This window comes from Tamandua tetradactyla, chromosome 8 (assembly GCF_023851605.1).
Source record: "Tamandua tetradactyla isolate mTamTet1 chromosome 8, mTamTet1.pri, whole genome shotgun sequence".
Lineage (NCBI taxonomy): Eukaryota > Metazoa > Chordata > Mammalia > Pilosa > Myrmecophagidae > Tamandua > Tamandua tetradactyla.
This window is the reverse complement of record NC_135334.1, coordinates 67,344,215-67,364,480: the sequence shown is the minus strand read 5'-3', so window position 1 is coordinate 67,364,480 and position 20,266 is coordinate 67,344,215. Positions and strand designations below refer to the sequence as shown.

The 20,266-nt window shown below is 39.0% G+C and overlaps 1 protein-coding gene across 3 annotated transcripts in view; it reads right to left on the bottom strand.

Annotated features, from left to right (window-relative positions):
* The window catches only part of PAK1 (p21 (RAC1) activated kinase 1), a 287,689-nt gene that overhangs the window by 243,603 nt on the left and 23,820 nt on the right, over positions 1-20,266 (bottom strand). For all 3 annotated transcript variants that reach the window (XM_077113489.1, XM_077113485.1, XM_077113488.1), the window contains one exon: positions 9,173-9,285. The gene's annotated coding sequence lies outside the window, so the exon portion shown is untranslated. The remainder of the gene's footprint in view (positions 1-9,172; positions 9,286-20,266) is intronic.

Genomic DNA, 20,266 nt, shown 5'->3' with positions numbered 1-20,266 from the left:
TATTACTATGCCTCAGGCTCATTCAAGTCCTAGGGGCATAGTAAGGAACAAGTTAAACAAGATTCCTGCATTAAAGAGCTTAACTTCTAGTTAAGGGGTGTATTAGTTTGCTAAAGCTGCCAGAATGCAATATACCAGAAATGGGTTGGCTTTTATAAAGGGAATTTGTTTCAAGTTTACAGCTCTAAGGCCAGAAAAATGTCCAAACTAAAGCATCCAGGTAAAGATACCTTGACTCAAGAAAGAACAGTGTCTGTCACATAGGAAAGCATGTGGCTAGTATCTGCTGGTCCTTGTTCCCAGTTCCATTGCTTTCAGCTTCTGATACCAGTGGTTTCCTCTCTAAGCATCTGTGGGCCTTCACTTAGCTTCTCTGGGACACAACTCTGGGTTCTGGTTTCCTTAGCATCTCATGGGAAGGCACATGACAACTGCTAGCCTCTGCCTGTGTCTAGGCATCTGCTCTCTCTGTCAGCACTCCAAGCATTTCCAAAAATCCATGACTCCGTCAGCTCTGAAACACCTGTTCTCCAAGTGTCTGTATCTGAGGTTTCTCCACAATATTTCCCCTTTTAAGGGACTCTAGTAAACTAATCGAGACCTACCTTGAGTGGGTGGAGTCACATCAGCATCTAATCAAAAGGCCACACCCACAATTGGGTGTGTCACATCTCCAAGGACGTAATCTAACCAGAGGGCCACACTCACAACTAGGTGTGTCACATCTCCATGGAAACAATCCAATCAGAGTTTCCCACCCTAAACAATAGGTCTGACCCGACAAGATTAGATCAGGATTAAAGGTGTGTGCTGGTTGTTTTGTTTGGCCTCAGGATACATGCTCTACACCTCTGCACCCTGCCTTGTGCGTCTGGAACTGATTATAACACCATGTCAATGGGCTTCCTTGCCTTTGGCTTCTGATTTGATTCTATCAGTGGGAGGCACCAAACTAGGGAGTTGGGGAACAGAATGAGAGGGAGATTAAGATACATATTCCCTTAGGGCTTTCTCCTTGGCAAGGGCTGCCTGTAACCCAGTTGCAGAAGCCACAACTCCAGGAGGCAGCCTGCTCAAAGGACGGCTCACTCCCTTGCCTTTCAAGCTCGTGGGCAGTCATGCTCACTGCTGTTCCTGGGTGGGGTTGATGCACTCTCCCTTTTTGGTGTCCTTAAACCCCACCCACACCCATCCTCAAACTATCTAGTTCATGTGCCATCTCTTTCTTAAAAGGATCCTGACAGACAATAAATAAATAAGTGAACAAGATACATTCAGATCATAAAATAATATGAGGTAATATGATAGAATAATAGGAAGATGACATTTTTTAACGTATTTTAAAAATTGTAATACACAGTAGAAAATTCAGAAGGTACTGAAGGAAAAATAGGCACTATTATTAGTTTCTTGAAGTTCCTTCAGAGATAGTCTAGGCCTAGACAAACATGCACTCGGAAACATAAACTGGATGAGCTCACCTAGGAAAAAAAAAAGTGCTATGCACTCACTAGGCACTGTTCTAAGTGTTTACAAGTATTATCTTATTTAATCCTTACAGTAACCCTATGAAGTAATTATAGTCTTAATCCCCATTTTACAGAAGTTTATCTAAGGTCCTGCACATATAAAGCTATGTTTTGAACCTGAAAAATCTGGCTCTGACACCTGTGTTCTGATTTTCCACGAAGGTCATGAAACTCAAGCTTCAAGGTCCTTCACTCACACGGGTCCCTTCCTAGACTGGGAGGCCAGAACAATGTGGTTGCATGGTTATATATTTTGGAAAAGTTGCAAAAGTAAACTAGTTTAATCACAATCAATTAAGCCATTTTTTCTTTCCAATGCTCATACAGGGTGGCGCTGGAATGGCCACAGACATTTTAGGGATGCTGCTAAGGGGAAGTTGAGTTGGAGATATATTTAGTTTGGGTTTGATAGGATAGACTTATGTGATTCACATTCATTTATTAGTCATAACTTAATAAATAACATAATTAAATCATTACTAGCCATTCTAGTTCAGGAATGGCTTCCAGGAGTATTCTCACTCGCCACTGCACCAACTGAACCAGTGTTGTGACATGATGGTGCAGAACCAGAGATGTAACAACAGGGATGCATCCTGCGGTGCCCAGCAGGAGAAATATGTGGGCAATGGAGGAGAAATAAGGGTTGACAATAAAGGAGCCTAAAGCTAGGCTGTGGAAAATTCTTCCAGTCTTCAGATGTGTAAAATTACAAAGGGAGGATTTGATTCTTATTGACAGCTACTCAAAATAGAACTTCTCCTCTGTCTGGAGTTTGTGATGTGGCATTCCTTCTCCCCTCATCTCTTCCACCCCCTTTTTCGTTTCTATTTTTTTCTAATAGGAATTGTATAAAATAGAATTCATCAAAATTTTTGTTTGTAGGGCATATTGCCAGAAATAGCAAACAAGTCTGTGTGTGAAGTTGCAAATACATCCAAATCAGGACTCTTATTTCTCACTTATTTTAGTGAAACCTTTAAAACTTCTTGCCAAATTTCTGTTGAAAAATGGTATATTAGAGTTTTATCAACCTTTTGAACAAACTTTCTCCATTTTGTTTATTTCCCTTCCAAGTTTTAAAAAATGTATTTTAGAATCCTGAGATGCTTTTGTACTTTAACACTGCAAGTCTTGAACACTTTATAATGGACCACTTTAAAGAAAAATCAATATTGGTATGTTTCAAATAATCCATCTGTAAGATGACATAAAAAGGAACAATAGTTTTAATTAAAACCATCTAATTATTGTTCTCAAAGAAAATGGAGACCCACAAAATAAAACAGGACATTTTGAGAAAGGAAAAAGCCTTGGAAGTTAAAAATAAATTGCCAAAATAAAAATTCAACAAAAGTGTTTTAAGATGGTAAAAAAAAAAAAACTTCCATAAAATAAAACTAAACATGTCATAAAATGTGAGGCAAAAATATGATGTCCAACATTTAATGAATAGGAGATCCAGAAAGAGAAGAAAATGGAGAGGGCAAAACTGACAGAGAACTAATAGAAAAGGATTATCTGGAGCTAAAGGAATGCATACTCAGGTTGAAAATTTCACAAAGGCCTAGCATGATGAAGGAATCAAGGGCCACACCCAGATAGACTGACGTGAAATAATAGGGCCACAAAGAGACAAAGAGAACAAAATCTGCAGGTTATGCCTACAGAGGATGGCATCTGACAGGTGAGGAACACTGAGTACCAGAAGACCGTAGAACAATGCCATTCAATTCTGAGGGAATATGACTTTACAATTGTTTTTAAATTGAAAAGAGAAAAATCATTGATGATAATATAACACCCAGGTGTCCACCAACCAAGATAAACAAGCATAACATTTTTTTATTAATTAAAAAAATTAACTAACAAAACATTTAGAAATCATTCCATTCTACATATACAATCAGTAATTCTTAATATCATCACATAGTTGCATATTCATCATTTCTTAGTACATTTGCATCGATTTAGAAAAAGAAATAAAAAGACAACAGAAAAAGAAATAAAACGATAATAGAGAGAAAAAAACTATAACTCACATGCAGCTTCATTCAATATTTTAACATAATTACATTTTTTTTATTCTTCAGAATTTTTTGACTGATAGGAAATAAAGCATTCCTACCCTAAAGCAACTATTTTTGCAAATTGGGTGTATATCTTCTAGGCTATATTTTTAAACTATTACTGTACTTTTATATAAACAACATGTAGTAAGATTCATAAACTCAAAAAGTTCCTGAATTGAAACCAAATTGTTCATATCTTTATGCAGTTCCCTTGCCCCTTTCTCAGCTCTATCTACACTTAATATAGCTTGCTGCCAAGGGTTTTATGGGGCCTGAAAATTATACAATTTGGATAGCTCTCTTGAATAAAAATAATATCAACTTATGGATATAAAGTTAAATCTAACTGAAAATTTGCATCTAGAGTGAGAAAAGAAATTACTAAAATTGTAATTGTTTAAAAGTTGACAGCCAGATAAGCCATGAAACCCAGAGGGGCCAGCCTCTCCAGAACATCAACTAGTTCCATCCCCCTATCCCAAATTATTGACAGCCCCTTCCAACATAAAAAAGCTAGAATGGGCATAGCCCAAATACCCCTAAAGAATGGGAGAGACAGCAAAGGTAATGATGGAGTTATACAGAGAACACAGGGTTCAACAAATGAGTACAATTGCTGAATCATTATATTGACATTTCTTTTAGTCTCCAGTATGTTAGAGCAGCTAGAAGTGAAAACCTAAAATTGTGGAATTGTAACCCATACCAAACGCCGAAATCTGTTCTACAACTAATTGTTGCAATGTGCTTTGAAATTTATTGCTTTTTTTGTATATATGTTATTTTTCACAAAAAAAGAAAAAAGTTAATTGTGATGATAAAGGCACAGCTATATGATGATATTGGAAACCATTGGATGGTTCCAACTTTGGATGATTTCATGATATGTGGATACATAATATATATTAATAAAAAATCGAAGATTCTTAAAAAATAAAAAGTTGACAGCCAGAGAAATAAAACATTTTTATTAACAAATTGCAAGACATACTTCTATAATACATTTTTCTCTACAAATTTTGCTGTTTATTATTATTATTATTAATTTTTTGTGTGTGTGTGGATGGGCAGGCACCGGGAATCGAACCTAGGTCTCCATCATGCCAGGTGAGGATTCTGTTTATTATTTTTCATAACCTTTTCCTATGACAATGATTTTGTAATATCATTATCTGTAGAGAGAACAGGAAGATAATTCAGTCTTTTCTCTATGGTTGATCAAAATTTATTCCTTATAATTTACAGTTAAGAAAAATTATTTTCACTTCACAAATCATTATTGGTAATGTCATATATATATTTAGGATTGTTGTCAACTTTGGGAAAACATTTATTCTACATTCTGAGTTTCTCCTTTTTCATAGCAACATATTCTTCCTTTGTGAATGTACCATCTTCTGTGAGGATCCTAATTAGATGGTTTCCTTGAGTTCTCTTTGCTTCTCCGGGATCATTTTCTGTTAGTTTATCTTATTCTTCAGGTTTTACTTAAATGTCTGGTCATCTTTGAAAATTTATGCACATTTGGGAGTGAGAGTTGAAAAAAGCTGACTCTGACTTCTGTTTGGGAGGGCAAGGGAGTGGGTGGATGGGAGTTGTGCTACAAAATCTTATTTTATAGTAAATGTGCTGGTTTAAAGCTGTTTATGGACCCAAAAGGGGGAAAGAAGTACAACTAACAAAGTGTCTGTGGCTGAGAGAGTTCAAATAGGGTCGAGAGGCTACTCTGGGGGTCACTCAAAGGGTGTTAAGAGGCTACTCTGGATGCTGCTCTTACACAAGCTTCAGTTAGACCTTGCTACCTATCATAACTTGCCAAATCCCAACCAAAACCATTCCAAGCAATACTAAAGAACACCCAGGGCAATATATAAGATTCTACAAAGGTTCCATGCACTAGAGTAACTTTCTAGAAACCTAAAACCTCTAGAAGGGTCCCTGGACAAGATAAATCCTGAAACCTAGAAGGCCCAGCCTCTCCAGAACATCAGCTAGTTCCATCTCCCTACTCCATATTAGTGACAGACCTTTCCAACATGAAAAAGTTAGAATGGCCATAGCCCAGACACCCCTAAAGAGAGGGATGGAAAGATCAAAGGTGATGATGGAGTTATACAGAGAAGGTAGGGTTTAACAAATGAATATGATTGCTGAATTATTAAAATGATATTTCTTTTAGAACTATCAGTATCTTAAAGCAGCTAGAAGTAAGAACCTAAAATTGTGCCAAACTCTGAAATCTGGTCCACAACTAATTGTTCTATGCTTTGAAATTTATTACCTTTTTATATGTATGTTATTTTTCACAAAAAAAGAAGAAAAAGTGATGACAAAAAAATATTTATTCCTTCTAGCCTCCTATATTCTGGAGTAGCTAGAAAGAAAGATCTGAGACGATGGTATGGTAGCCCATGACAAACTTGGGATCTGTCCTGTAACTACTTGTTGAAGAGTTCCAGGAAAAGTACTGCTTTTTTCTATCTTTGCTTTGTATATATGTTATATTATACAATTTAAAAAGTTAAACAAACAAACAAACAAAAACTGTTATGCACCCCAGGAAAGCCATGTTTTTTAAAGCAATCTTGTGGGGCCAGAGCTATTGTTGGTTGGGACCTTTTGATTAGGTTGTTTCCATGGAGATGTGACCCTGCACATTCAAGGTGGGTGCTCATCATCTTACTAGATCCTTTAAGAGAGACATTCTGGAGAGAATACAGACTTTTGGAAATGCCCCAGAGACACTAGAAGCTGAGAATGCCATTTGAAATCAGAAGCCAAGAGAGAAGGACAGCCTTCCCATGTGACAGAGGAACCCTGGACGTGAACGGCCTTTCTTGAGCAAAGGTATTCTCTTGTTGATGCTTAACTTGGACATTTTCATGGCCTTAGAACTGTAAATTTGTAACCTAATAAATTTCTAGTATATTGCATTCTGGAGCATTAGCAAACCAAAACAGTTGGAAATCCTAAGAACCAGATACAGAGGATAGACCTAATTCATTCCATTTCTTTAGAATGAACGACCTTCATTTCTTGCCTGAGGACCAACATCCTTGCAGCCAGACCCTATGCACAGAGGGATAGTATAACCAAGAATGAACAAATATAATTATAGTTACTGGAGTTTACGTAGATGTTTATTAACCTTCTGATATATTGTAATGTAGCCAAAAGGCAAATACTTGTAACTGTTCTAACTCACTGACCTGTAAGCCAGATGCCTTGATGCTTTGCTTTGTAACTGTAATTGAATAGCCTCATAATAATCTAGTCACCCTATACTTATTTTGTAACTTAAAAATATTGTGATTCTTTTAACAGCCCCCTTAACGTTTATTAATAAAGAAACCTGAGCCAACCCACCACAATTCCTACCTTATCGCGCTAGACAGGGCCAGTTCTAATCAGAATTTGCCCACCTGACATGCACAGTAGCACAAAACTTTAACTTATAGTAACCTATATTTCAATGTAACCTTAAAAATCATGACCATAATCATATTAAGACGCCATTCTCCTTACGTAATCCTATAACCATGTATGTAAGCTGTCTGTGTGTGCACTATGATTAGACTATCTTTAACTTCATTGTCTCAAACCAGTGTGCTCCGTATCATAAACCCCCCTTTGCCAAGATGCTATAAAACTCTTAGAAGCTCTCCAGTTCAGAGAGACAAATCTGAGGCCTGTAAGCCTCCTGTTTTCTTTGCATCAAGCTTTGCAATAAATGTTTTTTCTCCCTTTGAAACCCTGTTGCATAGACTGGCTGTTATGTGCATTGGGCAGCGAGCCCAGACTAGCAACAGTGGGAAGATTAACTATTAAGGTTTTAGCTACTTGTATCGTGAGACTGCAGGCGTAAACAACCTCCACAACTCTTTGTCTTTAAAACCCACCTCTTTTGAAGGTTATCCTGCGGAAGGGTCGATTTGGGCAGCTTTCCTTCATCGGGGAGTGAAAGTAAATCCCAGAAAAAGCTGTGTCTCTAGAGTTTTGCCTGAGGGTTGTCCAATGCCCTCAGCCACATGACCCTTCCTCTGCCACATGCTCGCAGCCCAGAAAACACTTCTCAATGCTCACCTTATGAGAGTGTGAGCAAGGCGCAAAGACGTGACAAATAGCAATGCTACATTTTCCAATTTTTAAAAACTGGGTCAGTCACAGATCTGAACAGCACTGAAACACAGCTGCTTTTGATTTTTTTTTTTTTCTGACAAGAAGGTCTAATTTTAAACTGCAAGAACAACTAAATCAGAAGTGAGCATTTGATTAAAATATGAGCACCATCTTTGGCAGGTGATTTAGCATTAACTATATAGTCCCAAGTCAGAATGGGGGTAGGCTTTAGTTTAGAACAGAGACACAGAGCCCCAAATCCTTAGAGTCTGCAGCTTATAATATGTATGATAAGGTGGGGTATTCCATCACCATTCCAATTTGGAGGCAAGAACACTGGTTCTGTCCAGTCTCACTTTGACAAGGGGATTAAAATAGGATTTCCTTTCATGGCACCATAACACCTCTGGGCAGCATGTCCCCTCAGTCTATGCTCTAAGGCCCACAAGAACCTGTGTTGCTAACATGAAAAGGGTTAGTTTGCAAAAGAAAGCTGGGAAAGGCCTCCAGGGCAGAAGAGCTCACCCGAATCAGACACTCAGGGGGCGACTCAATTCTGCAGGTAGCTGGTGGTCCATCCCAGACAGCGTGATGGACAGCTGGTCACTGAAGCACCTTCTCCTTCATGGTTCTTTCTCCCTCCAACCCACTTCTCCACAGCTTCCTCTTCTGTGGTCCATGATGGACACCACCCTCACTCTCTTCTCTTCCCACCCCAGCCAGTGGTCATTTATCTGGTCTGTGAGTGGAAAACCTGCAGCTTTGCAGACAAAACTTTCTGTCTGGAGCAGTAGTTCTGGCCTATGTTAGTGGATGACTCATGTCTTCCAGTATAGGTCAGGATGGGGAGGGTAAGTTAACCTGAGAGATAAAATTAAAAGGATTTGATGATCTCAGTGATAGTGATATGGAGTGGTGAGGGGAAAGTCGTATCTTTTTTTTTTTTTTTTTAACTCCCTGCTCTAACCAAAAATTTCAATTAATAGACCAACTTCTTGTTCACATATCAAGGCATCTATTGTAGCATTACTAGCCACAATTCATTGTACGCCTGTTTGTGTGGCACTGTCTTAAATGTTTTTCATTATTTCTATGCCTTTTGCCATTCTTGCAAGGTAGGCATTGGTATTTGCATGTTATAGTTAAAGCAACTGAGGTTCCCAGAGACTGATTATCATGCTAAAGATAACCCTGCAGTAAATGATGAAATAAAAGTTTGATTATTAATCTCTTCTACTCTACAGCTAAGTGCAGGGTCATATCAATAGACTGTGCAGACCAGAGTCTTTGTGAAAGTGGCACAAAGAAAGCATTTGCAGAAAGGCCTGCTTGCAATTCCTGAGCTCATAGATTAGATGTGTGTCCCTTACATTCTTACTTAGCATTGGGAAACTATCATTTATTAAGTACCTACTATGTGCCAAGTACTATGTTGAACACTTGAAACTTTACCTCATCTGCTTCTTATCCGACTTGGAGAGATTCCAGAGCCTCCTCCATGTGTCCTCCATAAATTGGAACCCATTCCTCTTGAAGTCATTCTTATTTTCTGCCCTTTAAGCAATCTAGAACAAAGTATTTTGTGAGAATAAGAAAGTATTCTCTGCAAAGGACCTGTGCTGATGTCCTCTGCACCTTTATGATGAGTCTTTCAAATGCTGAGGACTTGGGTAGCATAATGGTGTCAGCGCCTAAAAACATCTAGAAAATTTTCCATTTCTATTTGTAAAAATTTGCTTCATCTCACTAGGGGGCAGGTGGAGCCAAAACAGCCTGTGGTTTTGGGGGCAAGGATTGTCCCAATTCATCTCTTTCAATAGCCCCAAGTACTCCATAATTACAGCTGTTTGTTGGGTACCTACCACCTACTATGGGCCAGATAACCTTATAAGCATCTTCTCAGTTGATCCTCACAACAATCTTGCAAGTTACATATTGTCATCTCCATTTCAGAAAGACAAGCCTAAGATTCACAGAGATTGAGAAATTTGCCACTAATATGTAGCAGAACTGGTAAAACTCAAACTATCAGAGAAGGCTTCCCAGAGAAGGTCACAATTGAGTTGGATCCTGGAGGATGGATTGAAGGTGGAAAATTTGAGAAAAGTTGTTTTAATTGGAGGCAACAGGAACAGGTACAGAGGTAGGAAAAGGCATGAAATTGCTCACACTTAATTCAAAAGCTTTTTATTTAAGAATCTTACTTTTATCAAGTCTTTCCTAAGCATGCAACTCTGGATAACTGACTTGTACCTTACTTATCCAAGCGACTTCTAATTCACAGATCTGGCCTGAAGACAGAGAGCAGAACAAAGCAAGATTCTCCTCCTTCAACATTTAAATGGCCACCATAAAAATGGATACATAACATCCTTTTCAAACGCCCTGTTCTAGTTTGCTAGCTGGCAGAATGCAACACACCAGAGATGGATTGGCTTTTAATAAAAGGGCATTTATTTTGTTAGTTCTTCAGAGGAAAGGCAGCTAACTTTCTAGTGAGGTTTTTTCTTACATGGGAAGGCACAGGGTGATCTCTGCTGGCCTTCTCTCCAGGCCCCTGGGTTCCAACAACTTTCCCCCTAGGTGATTTCTTTCTGCATCTCCAAAGGCCTGGGCTGAGCTGAAAGTGCTGAGATGAGGTATGCTGAGCTGCTTGGGTTGTGCTACATTGCACTCTCTCATTTAAGCACCAGCCAATTAAGTCAGACATCATTCATTGCAGCAGGCACACCTCCTAGCTGACTGCAGATGTAATGAGCAACAGATGAGGTTCACAGACCACTGGCTCATGTCCACAGCAACAGAACTAGGTGCCTTCACCTGGTCAAGTTGACAACTGAATCTAACTATCACACTCCCAAAGGGAGACTTACAAAAAATTTCTTTATCTTTCCAATGCAGCAGATATATTCTCAAGAGCATCAAGTTGTACACAAAATCCGAGAGCACTGCTGAAAGCAAACATGCCATACCATTCGATGTTCAAGAACTCCCAAGGCACGCAACTAGGTGAATGAAATTTGAAGACAGTAAGTTGAAAGAAATAAGCCAGAAATGAAAAGATGATTATTATAATATCTCACTAATATGGACTAACTATAATGTGCAAACTCTTGAGAATTGAATTCAAGAGCATATTTGGTGAAGGTTCCATTGTAAAGTTTCCTAGATTGTAAGCTCTTATAGCAATCACATCTATTCTTGAGTTGTAGCTGTTGTTTCTGAATTCTGAGATGCCCTGCTCTTTGTGTATAACCTGGTCGTTTCATGGAACTTTAGGTATTTGTGTGACACCAAAAGCTAGAGCTCTGTAGCTATGAAAGTCAACATTATCCCTCATAGCAACTGTTAAAATCACTGAAAAAGTTATCGGACTTCAATTAGAGACATGAATGAAGTTGAACTGAGTAGGATTAAGGTAAATCAGACTAAAGGGTAAAAAGATGATATGAGTGTATTATAAAACTTCAGCTTCTGTGTGAGACCAAGAGAAGGAATATTTATTTGTTGCAAAATGCATATTTTCAGTAGCATACTATCTAATTTAACTTGTATGGTCAGCTTATTCGAACACCATAACTTCATGGAACCATGAATAGTGAATGAGACTTGTTGGTTTGTGCAGGTTGTTATGAGACCCTGATACATTCCAGAGTAAGCTGGGAAGAAGATTAAAAAGTATTTGCAAAGACCCTTTGAGGGACTGGGGAAAAAAGTAATATTAAACTTCCCCACCTGCAGAAGACCTGATATTCTTGCAAGCACTGGGGACTGCCAATTTGATGGGACAGGCCCTCGATCTTGGGGATTCCCCCATGATAATTATTTCTGCAAAGGAGAAGCTAAGCCTACTTATGTTTATCCCTATGAGTCACTCCCAGAGAACCTCTTTTGTTGCTCAGATGTGGCCTCTCTCTCTAAGTCAATTCCGCAGATGGATTCACTGCCCTCCCCACTATAAGACATGACTCCCAGGGGTGTAAATCTCCCTGGCAATGTGGGACAGGACTCCTGGGGACGAGCCTGGCCCTGCCTTCATGGGAATGGAAAGTCTTCTTGACCAAAAGGGGGAAGATAAATGAAACAAAATAAAGTTTCAGTGGCTGAGAGATTTCCAATAGAGTCTAGAGGTCTTTCTGGAGGTTATTCTGATGCAGTATATAGGTATCCCTTTTCAGTTTTTGATGTATTGGAGTAGCTAGAGGGAAACACCTGAAATTGTCAAACTGTAATCCAATAGCCTTGACTCTTTTTGTTTGTTTTTTTAAAAAATCACAAATTTATTATTTTACAGTTCTATAGTTCAGAAGTCTATAGTTCAGGGTCTCACTGGGCTAAAATCAAGATGTTGGTAGGGCTAAGTTCTTTCCTTTCTGGAGGCTCTAAGGCAGAATCTGTTTCCTTGCCCTTTCCAACTTCTGGAAGCTACCCACATTCCTTGGCTTGTGGCCCCCTTCTTTCATTTTCAAAGCCAGCAAAGGCAGGTTGAGTCATTCTCACATTACATACTCTGGCCTTCTCTTCTGTCTCCCTCTTCGACTTTAAAAAATATATATTTTATTGAGATATCTTCACACACCATATGATCTATCCAAAACTGTATTGTAATCAATGGCTCACAATATCATTACATAGTTGAGCATTCATCACTATGATCATTTTCAGAACACCTGCATCACTCTAGAAAAATAAACAAAAAGAAAATGGAAAAACCCATATATCCCCTACCCCTTATCTCTCTCTCTCATTGACCACTAGTATTGCAATCTACCCAATTTGTTTACTCCTTGTGCCCCACCCCATTATTTATTTATTCTTTGTCATTTTTTACTCATCTGTCCATACCCTGGATAAAGGGAGCGTCAGCCACATGGTTTTCACAACCATAGTTATATAGTTACATATAGTTACATATTGTCTCCAAGGATCAAGTCTTCTGGAATACAGTTCAACAGTTCCAGGTATTTCCCTCCAGCTATTCCAATACACCAAAAATTAAAAAGGGATATCTATGTAATGCATAAGAATGTTGCCTTGATTTCTTGAAGATGATTGAATAACTATAGAGCTTTTAAGGTATGAACTTATGAGCATGAAAACCTTGTGATTGGCCCTCCCTTTATCCATTGGACAGACAGATAAGTAAGAAAAAAAGACAAAAATAAATAAATAAACAATAGGGGGCATGAGGTTTATGGAATGTTTTGGGTGTTCTTTTTTACTTTTTATTTTTATTGTTTTTGGAGTAATGAAAATGTTCAAAAATTGATTGTAAAAAACAAAAAAAATTTATTGTAATGATGAATACACAGCTATATGATGATGCTATGAACCATTGATTATATCTCAATTTAAAAACATTGAAAAGGAAAAAAAGGATTCCTAGCATTAACTCAAACATTTCCTAGCACTGGCAGTCAGTCATCAGCATCCTAGACATGCTAGACACGACCTCAGCATCTCTGCTGGAAAGGCTGGATGGGAAGACCTTTCAGAGAAACATGGTAGAGAGAGCAGAGACTTTGAGTGGCATGTCACTTAACCTTCCTGAACCTCAGCTTCCTTACAACGAATGATCTCTGCTGCACAGGGCTCCAGCAAAAATTTAATATGCTAAGGCAGAAATGTACCTTGCACAGAGCTGGACACATAGGGTACCTTCAATGGATGCTCAGCATTATTATTATTATTCCTCAGTGTTACCAACATGCACCCTTAGGTGCACTGAAGCTGTAGAATGTTGGTGACTAAAAGCCAGACTACTTGAATTTAAATCCCAGCTTTTCTATTGATCAATTGCCTTGAGCAATTTACATAACCTCTCTATGCCTCATTTGCCCTATTTCTAAAGCAGAAAATATAATGGAACCTATGCCATAGAGTTGCTGTAAGCATTAAATAAACTAATGTATGTTTAGAATAATGCTTGGTATATATTAAGCCTTAAATTACCAACTATTATATTATTATGATATTGATGCTGTCTTTTTAACTGTGAGCACTCCAGAACAAGAATTGTCTTTTTTGTATCTCCAGAGTGGGCCAATGACTGGCACAGCTCAATAAATGTTAATTGAACAAAAGAAGTATCCCACCTGCTGCTCTAAGCAAGAGTTTGCCTGGAAGGGATACTAATTCAATTCAAAGTAACTTAAGAAAAAAATAGGCAATTTATTGTTACTCACATTTAATCCAGGGGTGAATACTGCTTCAGGCACAGTTAGGACAAAGGGTTCAAATGATTTAAGGAGGACTATTTTTTTTCCAGCATCTCAATTCTACTTTCTGATTGGTTGGCTCTCCACATAGAGGGCAGTATAGCAACCAGCCTACCCTAGCCTCATAGCCAGCCACTTTAGCAAACTCAGTGGAAAGACAGCTTTTCCTCAAAAGGTCTGCCTGAAAGATTCTGGGGCTAATTTTAATGTGCCCAGCTAGAGTTTAGTGCCTATCTTTGTATTAACTTTGGTGGTCAAGGAAATGGGGTAATTTGACAGGCTAGGTCTGGCAGTTGGCTATAGAAGAGAAGGGGCATCCCTAAAACAGACGTTCCCCAGAGGAAAGACTATTTTATCATGAGGAGAGGAAAGGGACACTGGGCAGGCCAGAAGGTGGTTGTCAACCTCATTATTTTTAGATCATTCCAGACAATAAGAATCTACCCATTTTTAATAGGTCTTTTAAGAAAAAATATCTTAATCTTTCAAAGTGATCATTTCAGATTTCAGCAATCCTCAATGAGGGTTATTATTTTCCTTAAATCCAATTTAATCTAAATTCCTTACATTCACAGTATTTTCAAGGTATAATTCAAGATGTGTGTGTGTATATATATATTTTTTTTCATGGTATTTTTATCTTGTTTGTTCTACTGTAGAAATGAAGAAAACAGATAGGCATATCCTTCACTCTATGAACTACCCTGGAGATGTTTTCTAAAAAATATTTTTATTGAGAAATATCCACATACATACTGTCCAACCATATTTACACTCAGTGGCTTACAATGTCATCACATAGTTGTGCATTCGTCATCATGATCATTTTTAGAACATTTGCATCACTCCAGAAAAATAAATAAAAAGAAAACAAGAATTCATACATCCCTACCCCTTACCCCTCCCTCTCATTGACCTACAGTATTTCAATCTACTCAATTTTTACCCTTTATCTCCCCCATTATTTATTTATTTTTATCCTTTTTTTTAAAAAAAAATTTTATCGACAAATCTTCACACACATATCATCCATACATGGTGTATGGCTCACAAGATCATCACATAGTTGTGTATTCATCACTATGATCAGTTTTAGAACATTTGCATCACTCCAGAAAAAGAAATAAAAGCTCATACATTCCATTCCCTTACCCCTCCCTCTCATTGACCACTAGTATTTCAATCTACCCAGTTTATCTTACCCCTTATCCCCCCCATTATTTATTTATTTTTAACCATATTTTTTTATTCATCTGTCCATATCCTGGATAAAAGGAGCATCAGACACAAGGTTTTCATGCCCACAGTCATGTTGTAAAATCTATATAGTTAAAGCTTCAAAAATCAAGGTTACTGAAACACAGTTCAACAGTTTCAGGTACTTCCCCTCTAGCCATTTCAATACACCATAAACTAAAAAGGGATATCTAATAATGTGTAAGAATAACCTCCAAGATAACCTCTCAAATCTGTTTGAAATCTCTAGCCACTGAGACTTTATTTTATATCGTTTCTCTCTTCCACCTTTAGGTCAAGAAGACTTTCTTAATCTCGTGCTGCTGGGTCTCAGCTCATCCCGGGATTTCTGTCCCACATTGCCAGTGATATTTACACCCCTGGGAATCAGGTCCCACATAGCGGGGGAGGGCAGTGAGTTCACCTGCCGAGTTGGCTTCGAGAGAAAGACCACCTCTGAGCAACAGAGGTTTGCTGGGGGTGACTCTTAGGCATAATTTTAATTTTTAGCTTCCATCCTGGAGACTTTTTGAATAAGAATGACAAACAAATGCCATCAATATGGTACTACCTAGAATAGTGTGGCAAGAAGCTGAACCAGTGGGATAAAAAGCTGTGAACAATCAGTGACATCTGCTGGCCCTGGGTTCTGCAGAGGAGAGTGGTTACACACTTGACGGTGTTTGCCATCCCTGATTGTTGTAATCCTTTATCTTAAAAAACAACAGCAACAAAAACATTTCTTATTCTTTAATCCAGCACCTTTATTCAAATAGGGCAGATGTGAAGGAAGTGCTGGGAGAGGTGGGATGAGAGGCCATCTGTTCAGAATCAACATGCTTGTTAATTTATTCCAAGTTCTGTCTAACTCCTGCAATCTTTTTACAAGACCAAAAATTATTCCCCAGTGAATCAGCAAAAACATAAAGCATGATTAGCACTTTTTTTTTTTTGGAAGCAAAAGACGATTGCAAACTGCTCTGTGCTCTATTGGACTTGCTGAGGTGCTATCTCAGGTGCTAGTAAAAATGAAAAGTGTGATAAGTCAGACACAAAGGGACAAATATTATACGATCTCACTAATATGATCAGATTGTGATAAGCAAACTCGTAGAGTTAAAATCTAGAATACAGGGTACCAGGAGATAGAATGAGGGCAGAGAATGGGAAGCTGATACTTAGTTTTTGCAGAATTTCTATTTAGTTTGGTTGTAAGCTTTTGGAAATGAATAGAGGTGGTGGTAGCACGTTATCGTGAGTGTCAGTAATAAGGCTGATTCAACTCTCACTCCCAAATGTGCATAAATTTTCAAAGATGACCAGACATTTAAGTAAAACTTGAAGAATAAGATAAACTAACAGAAAATGATCCCGGAGAAGCAAAGAGAACTCAAGGAAACCCATCTAATTAGGATCCTCACAGAAGATGGTACATTCACAAAGTAAGAATATGTTGCTATGAAAAAGGAGAAACTCAGAATGTAGATTATTAAATGTCTTGGAGTACATCTGTTTGGATCTATTCTCTTTGTGGTACACTGTACTTCTTGGATCTGTAATTTTAAGTCTTCCATAAGATTTGGAAATTTTCAGTGATAATTTCCTCCATTAGTTTTTCTACTCCTTTTCCCTTCACTTTTCCTTCTGGGACACCCACAACCTGTATGTTCATGTGCTTCATATTGTTCCATTTTTTCCCCTGTATTTTCTTTTTCTTGTCGGATTTCAGATGTTCTGTTCTCCAGTTCACTAATCCTATGCTCTGCCTCTCAAAATCTGCCATTGTAGGTTTCCATTGTTTTTTTTTTTATCTCTTCTACTGTGACTTTCAGTCCCATAAGTTCTGTGATTTGTTTTCTCAGACTTTCTATTTTTTCTTTTTGTCAATTCCTTACTTTCTTTATAACCTCCCTCAATTGATGAGGTTTTCCATGTCTGTTCATATATTCTGAATTGTTTCAGCTCCTGTATCTCATTTGAATTGTTGGTTTGTTCCTTCGACTGGGCCATATCTTCAATTTTCCTGGTGTGATTTGTTTTTTTTGCTGGCGTCTAGGCATTTAATTACCTTATTTAGTTTATTCTGGAGATTGCTTGCACTTCTTTTACCTAGGGTTTTCTTGCTGGATGAATTTGTTGTCTATCTGTTCTCTGACATTCAGTTCAGCTTTATCTGGACCTCTAGCTTAGGTTTTGTTTAACAGAGGAGAATTTTTCAGTTCTTGTTTTCTTGTTTCTTTTCCTGCTTGTATGATGCCTTTTTTCTCCCACTCTTAGGAGGGTCTACTTAGGTATTATAGACCCCAGCCGGATTTTCCCAGACCAAACTGGCCTCCTATCAGGAGGAAAGAGTCACCTGCATCGGTTTTCCCTGAGGGTGAGACCCAGTAGGTTCAAAGACTTTTCTGTGAAGTCTCTGGGCTCTGCTTTTTTTTATCCTGCCCAATATGTGGTGTTTGTGTGCCTGCAGGTCCCACCAGCATAAGATGATGCGGTACCTTTTACTTGGGCATACTCTCCCTGATGGGGGCATGGTGGAGACAGAGGAGAGGTTGTAGGATGGTTTTAATGGCTTCAAATTACCAAGACCTGGTGTCCGGATTCCTTGAGGGAGGGATTCCACCTGAATTGGGCTTCACCCCTCCCCTGGGGAAGGCGCAGGCTCCAGACAAGCCCTCAAATGAGTTTGTTTCTGCCTATGCCTTGGGCGATTGCAGCTTCTCAAGCTTCTCAGCTTCTGCAGCTGTCTCCAAAGGCAGTCAAGCCTTTGTAGAAATACAACCACAAAAACCTCTGTTTCCTTTTTTTTTTTTCTTCTTTTTCCATCAGCCCTGCCCTCTTGGCACCGGGGCAAAAATGAGCGGCCTCCGCTTTGACCAGGTTCACCTGAGCTGGGGGCCTATTTTTAATCATCAGAATTTGTTAATTAATTCCACAATTGGCGTTTGGTTGAGCTCAGCCCCTGCTGCTGGTAAAGTCTCTTTCCTTTCCCCTCTGGGAAGCAGCTTGTGGGCGAGGGGCGCCGGCTGCCACGGCTTGGGGAACTCATGGTTCTGGGGGGGCTCGCAGCCAGTACAGCTGGTTCAGACTAGGGTACGCTGTGTGTCTGGTCAATTATGTGGCCCCAGGAGCTGTTCTGTACTGTTTCTGGTTATTTCCAGTTGTTTTGTGTGACGAACCAAAAAGCGCACATTGCTAAGCCACCATCTTGACCTGTTTGTGGCTGTTCATTTGATATGTTTCCAAAAATTTTAAGCCTTCCAGAAAAGCAGAGAAATGGGATATATGTATTTTTGAAAATTATTTTTTTAAAGCATGAGCTTATATTGATATTTCTCATTCAAATTTAATATTAAGCATTTCTTCTTAATGCCTTTGATTTTTTATTTCTCTTACACAGAAAATCTTGGTTCCAAACAAAATTAGCAGAATTACTTGTTGTTTTATCCTACATTATACAAAAAATAGTTTCAAAATCTTAATACCAGTATTTCTACTAGCAATGTGACTATTGACAGAAGCTTTAGATTTCTTTGCAGCTCTCTACCCTTATGATATATTCCACTAGGCATGTAAAGCAAATATACTTTATTGTAAAATCACTTAAAATAATTGTCTTCTCTATACAGCTATGTGATTAACTTGATATATAGGTAGAATCAATGCTTTCAGTTTGTTTTAGAATTTTAGGAATTATTTCTTTAAAGTAAACTTAATTTTTGAAAGTGTAAAACATTTATATGATTCCAGTATCAAAAATATATAACAGATCAGGCAGGCCATGGTGGCTCAGCAGGCAGAGTTCTTGCCTGTCATGCCAGAGATCCGGCTTCAATTCCCAGTGCCTGCCCATGCAAAAACAATAATAATAATGATAATAATAAATATATATATATACATATAACAGATCTATTCAGAAAGTGTCTTTTACATTCCTACTTCCCTTACCCTACAATATATTTGGCTGAATTGTATAAAATTGCCAATATCAACCATTTTTCCTACAAAAATGGTGATTTCTGAGACAGGGGCAAGATGATGGCTTAGCGAGGTGTGGAATTTAGTTCGTCCTCCAGAGAAGCTAGTAAATAGCTAGGAACAGTACAGAACAACTGCTGGGGCTACATCAGCAACTGGACACACAGCATACAGCGGTCTGGACAAGCTGGACCAGCTGAGACCCACACAGAACTGTAAGACTCCCAAGCTGCGGAGGCCGGCACCCCTCCCCCATGGGCACAGCAGCCTGGTTCCTGAGGGGAAAGGAAACAGACTTATCAGCAGCAAGGGCTTAGCTCAACCAGGCTTCACTTGCAGAATTAATTAACAATTTCTGACTACTGAAAATAGGCGCCCAGAATAGAGAAACCTGGAATAAGCGGTAAAGGTACTAGAAGTTTTTGCCCTGGCAGAGAGGGGTTGGTGCTGATGGGAAAAAAAAACCAAACAAGGCTTTTTGAGTCAGACAGCACAAAATACTGCAAAAGGGCTGGACCCAGGTTCTGGGAAGATGGCAGAATAGGATAGGTCAAGTTCATCCCTGTTCCAAGGAACTGCTAGAGAAGGGACAGGAAGGTGACTGAGACGGCAATTCCAGGGTATAAGTGACCCGGGAGGGTCTTCTACACCACACAGGGAGGCCCTGTTTAGAAAAGCTGAAGAATTGAGAGGCAGAGAATCGGAGACCGTCCAGCTGATGCAAACAGCCTAACATACCCCTTTCTAAATGGAAGCCTGGAGCCCTCAGGAGTGCACGGATGGGCAGACCTGGACTAAGAATGATCTACCGCAGTGTTCCCCATGCTGAATCCTGCTCCTGTGCTCCAAGCCTTGCCTGAGCTGCACCCCATACCCACAGCCCCGCACCACACCTCTACAACCCCATGACCTTCACCCCATGCTCAAAGACACCTGCGTAGCACCCCCAGCCTGTGCCTATACCTGTGTTGCAACACATCACCGTATGGTTGTGCACCGCCCCCACCCCACATCCTGCCTCACATCTATCCTGCAAATACAAAGCTTTAGACTACTGAAGAAAATCAACTTACAAAGTAAACCAATCAAGATATTTACACGCCATGAAGACAAC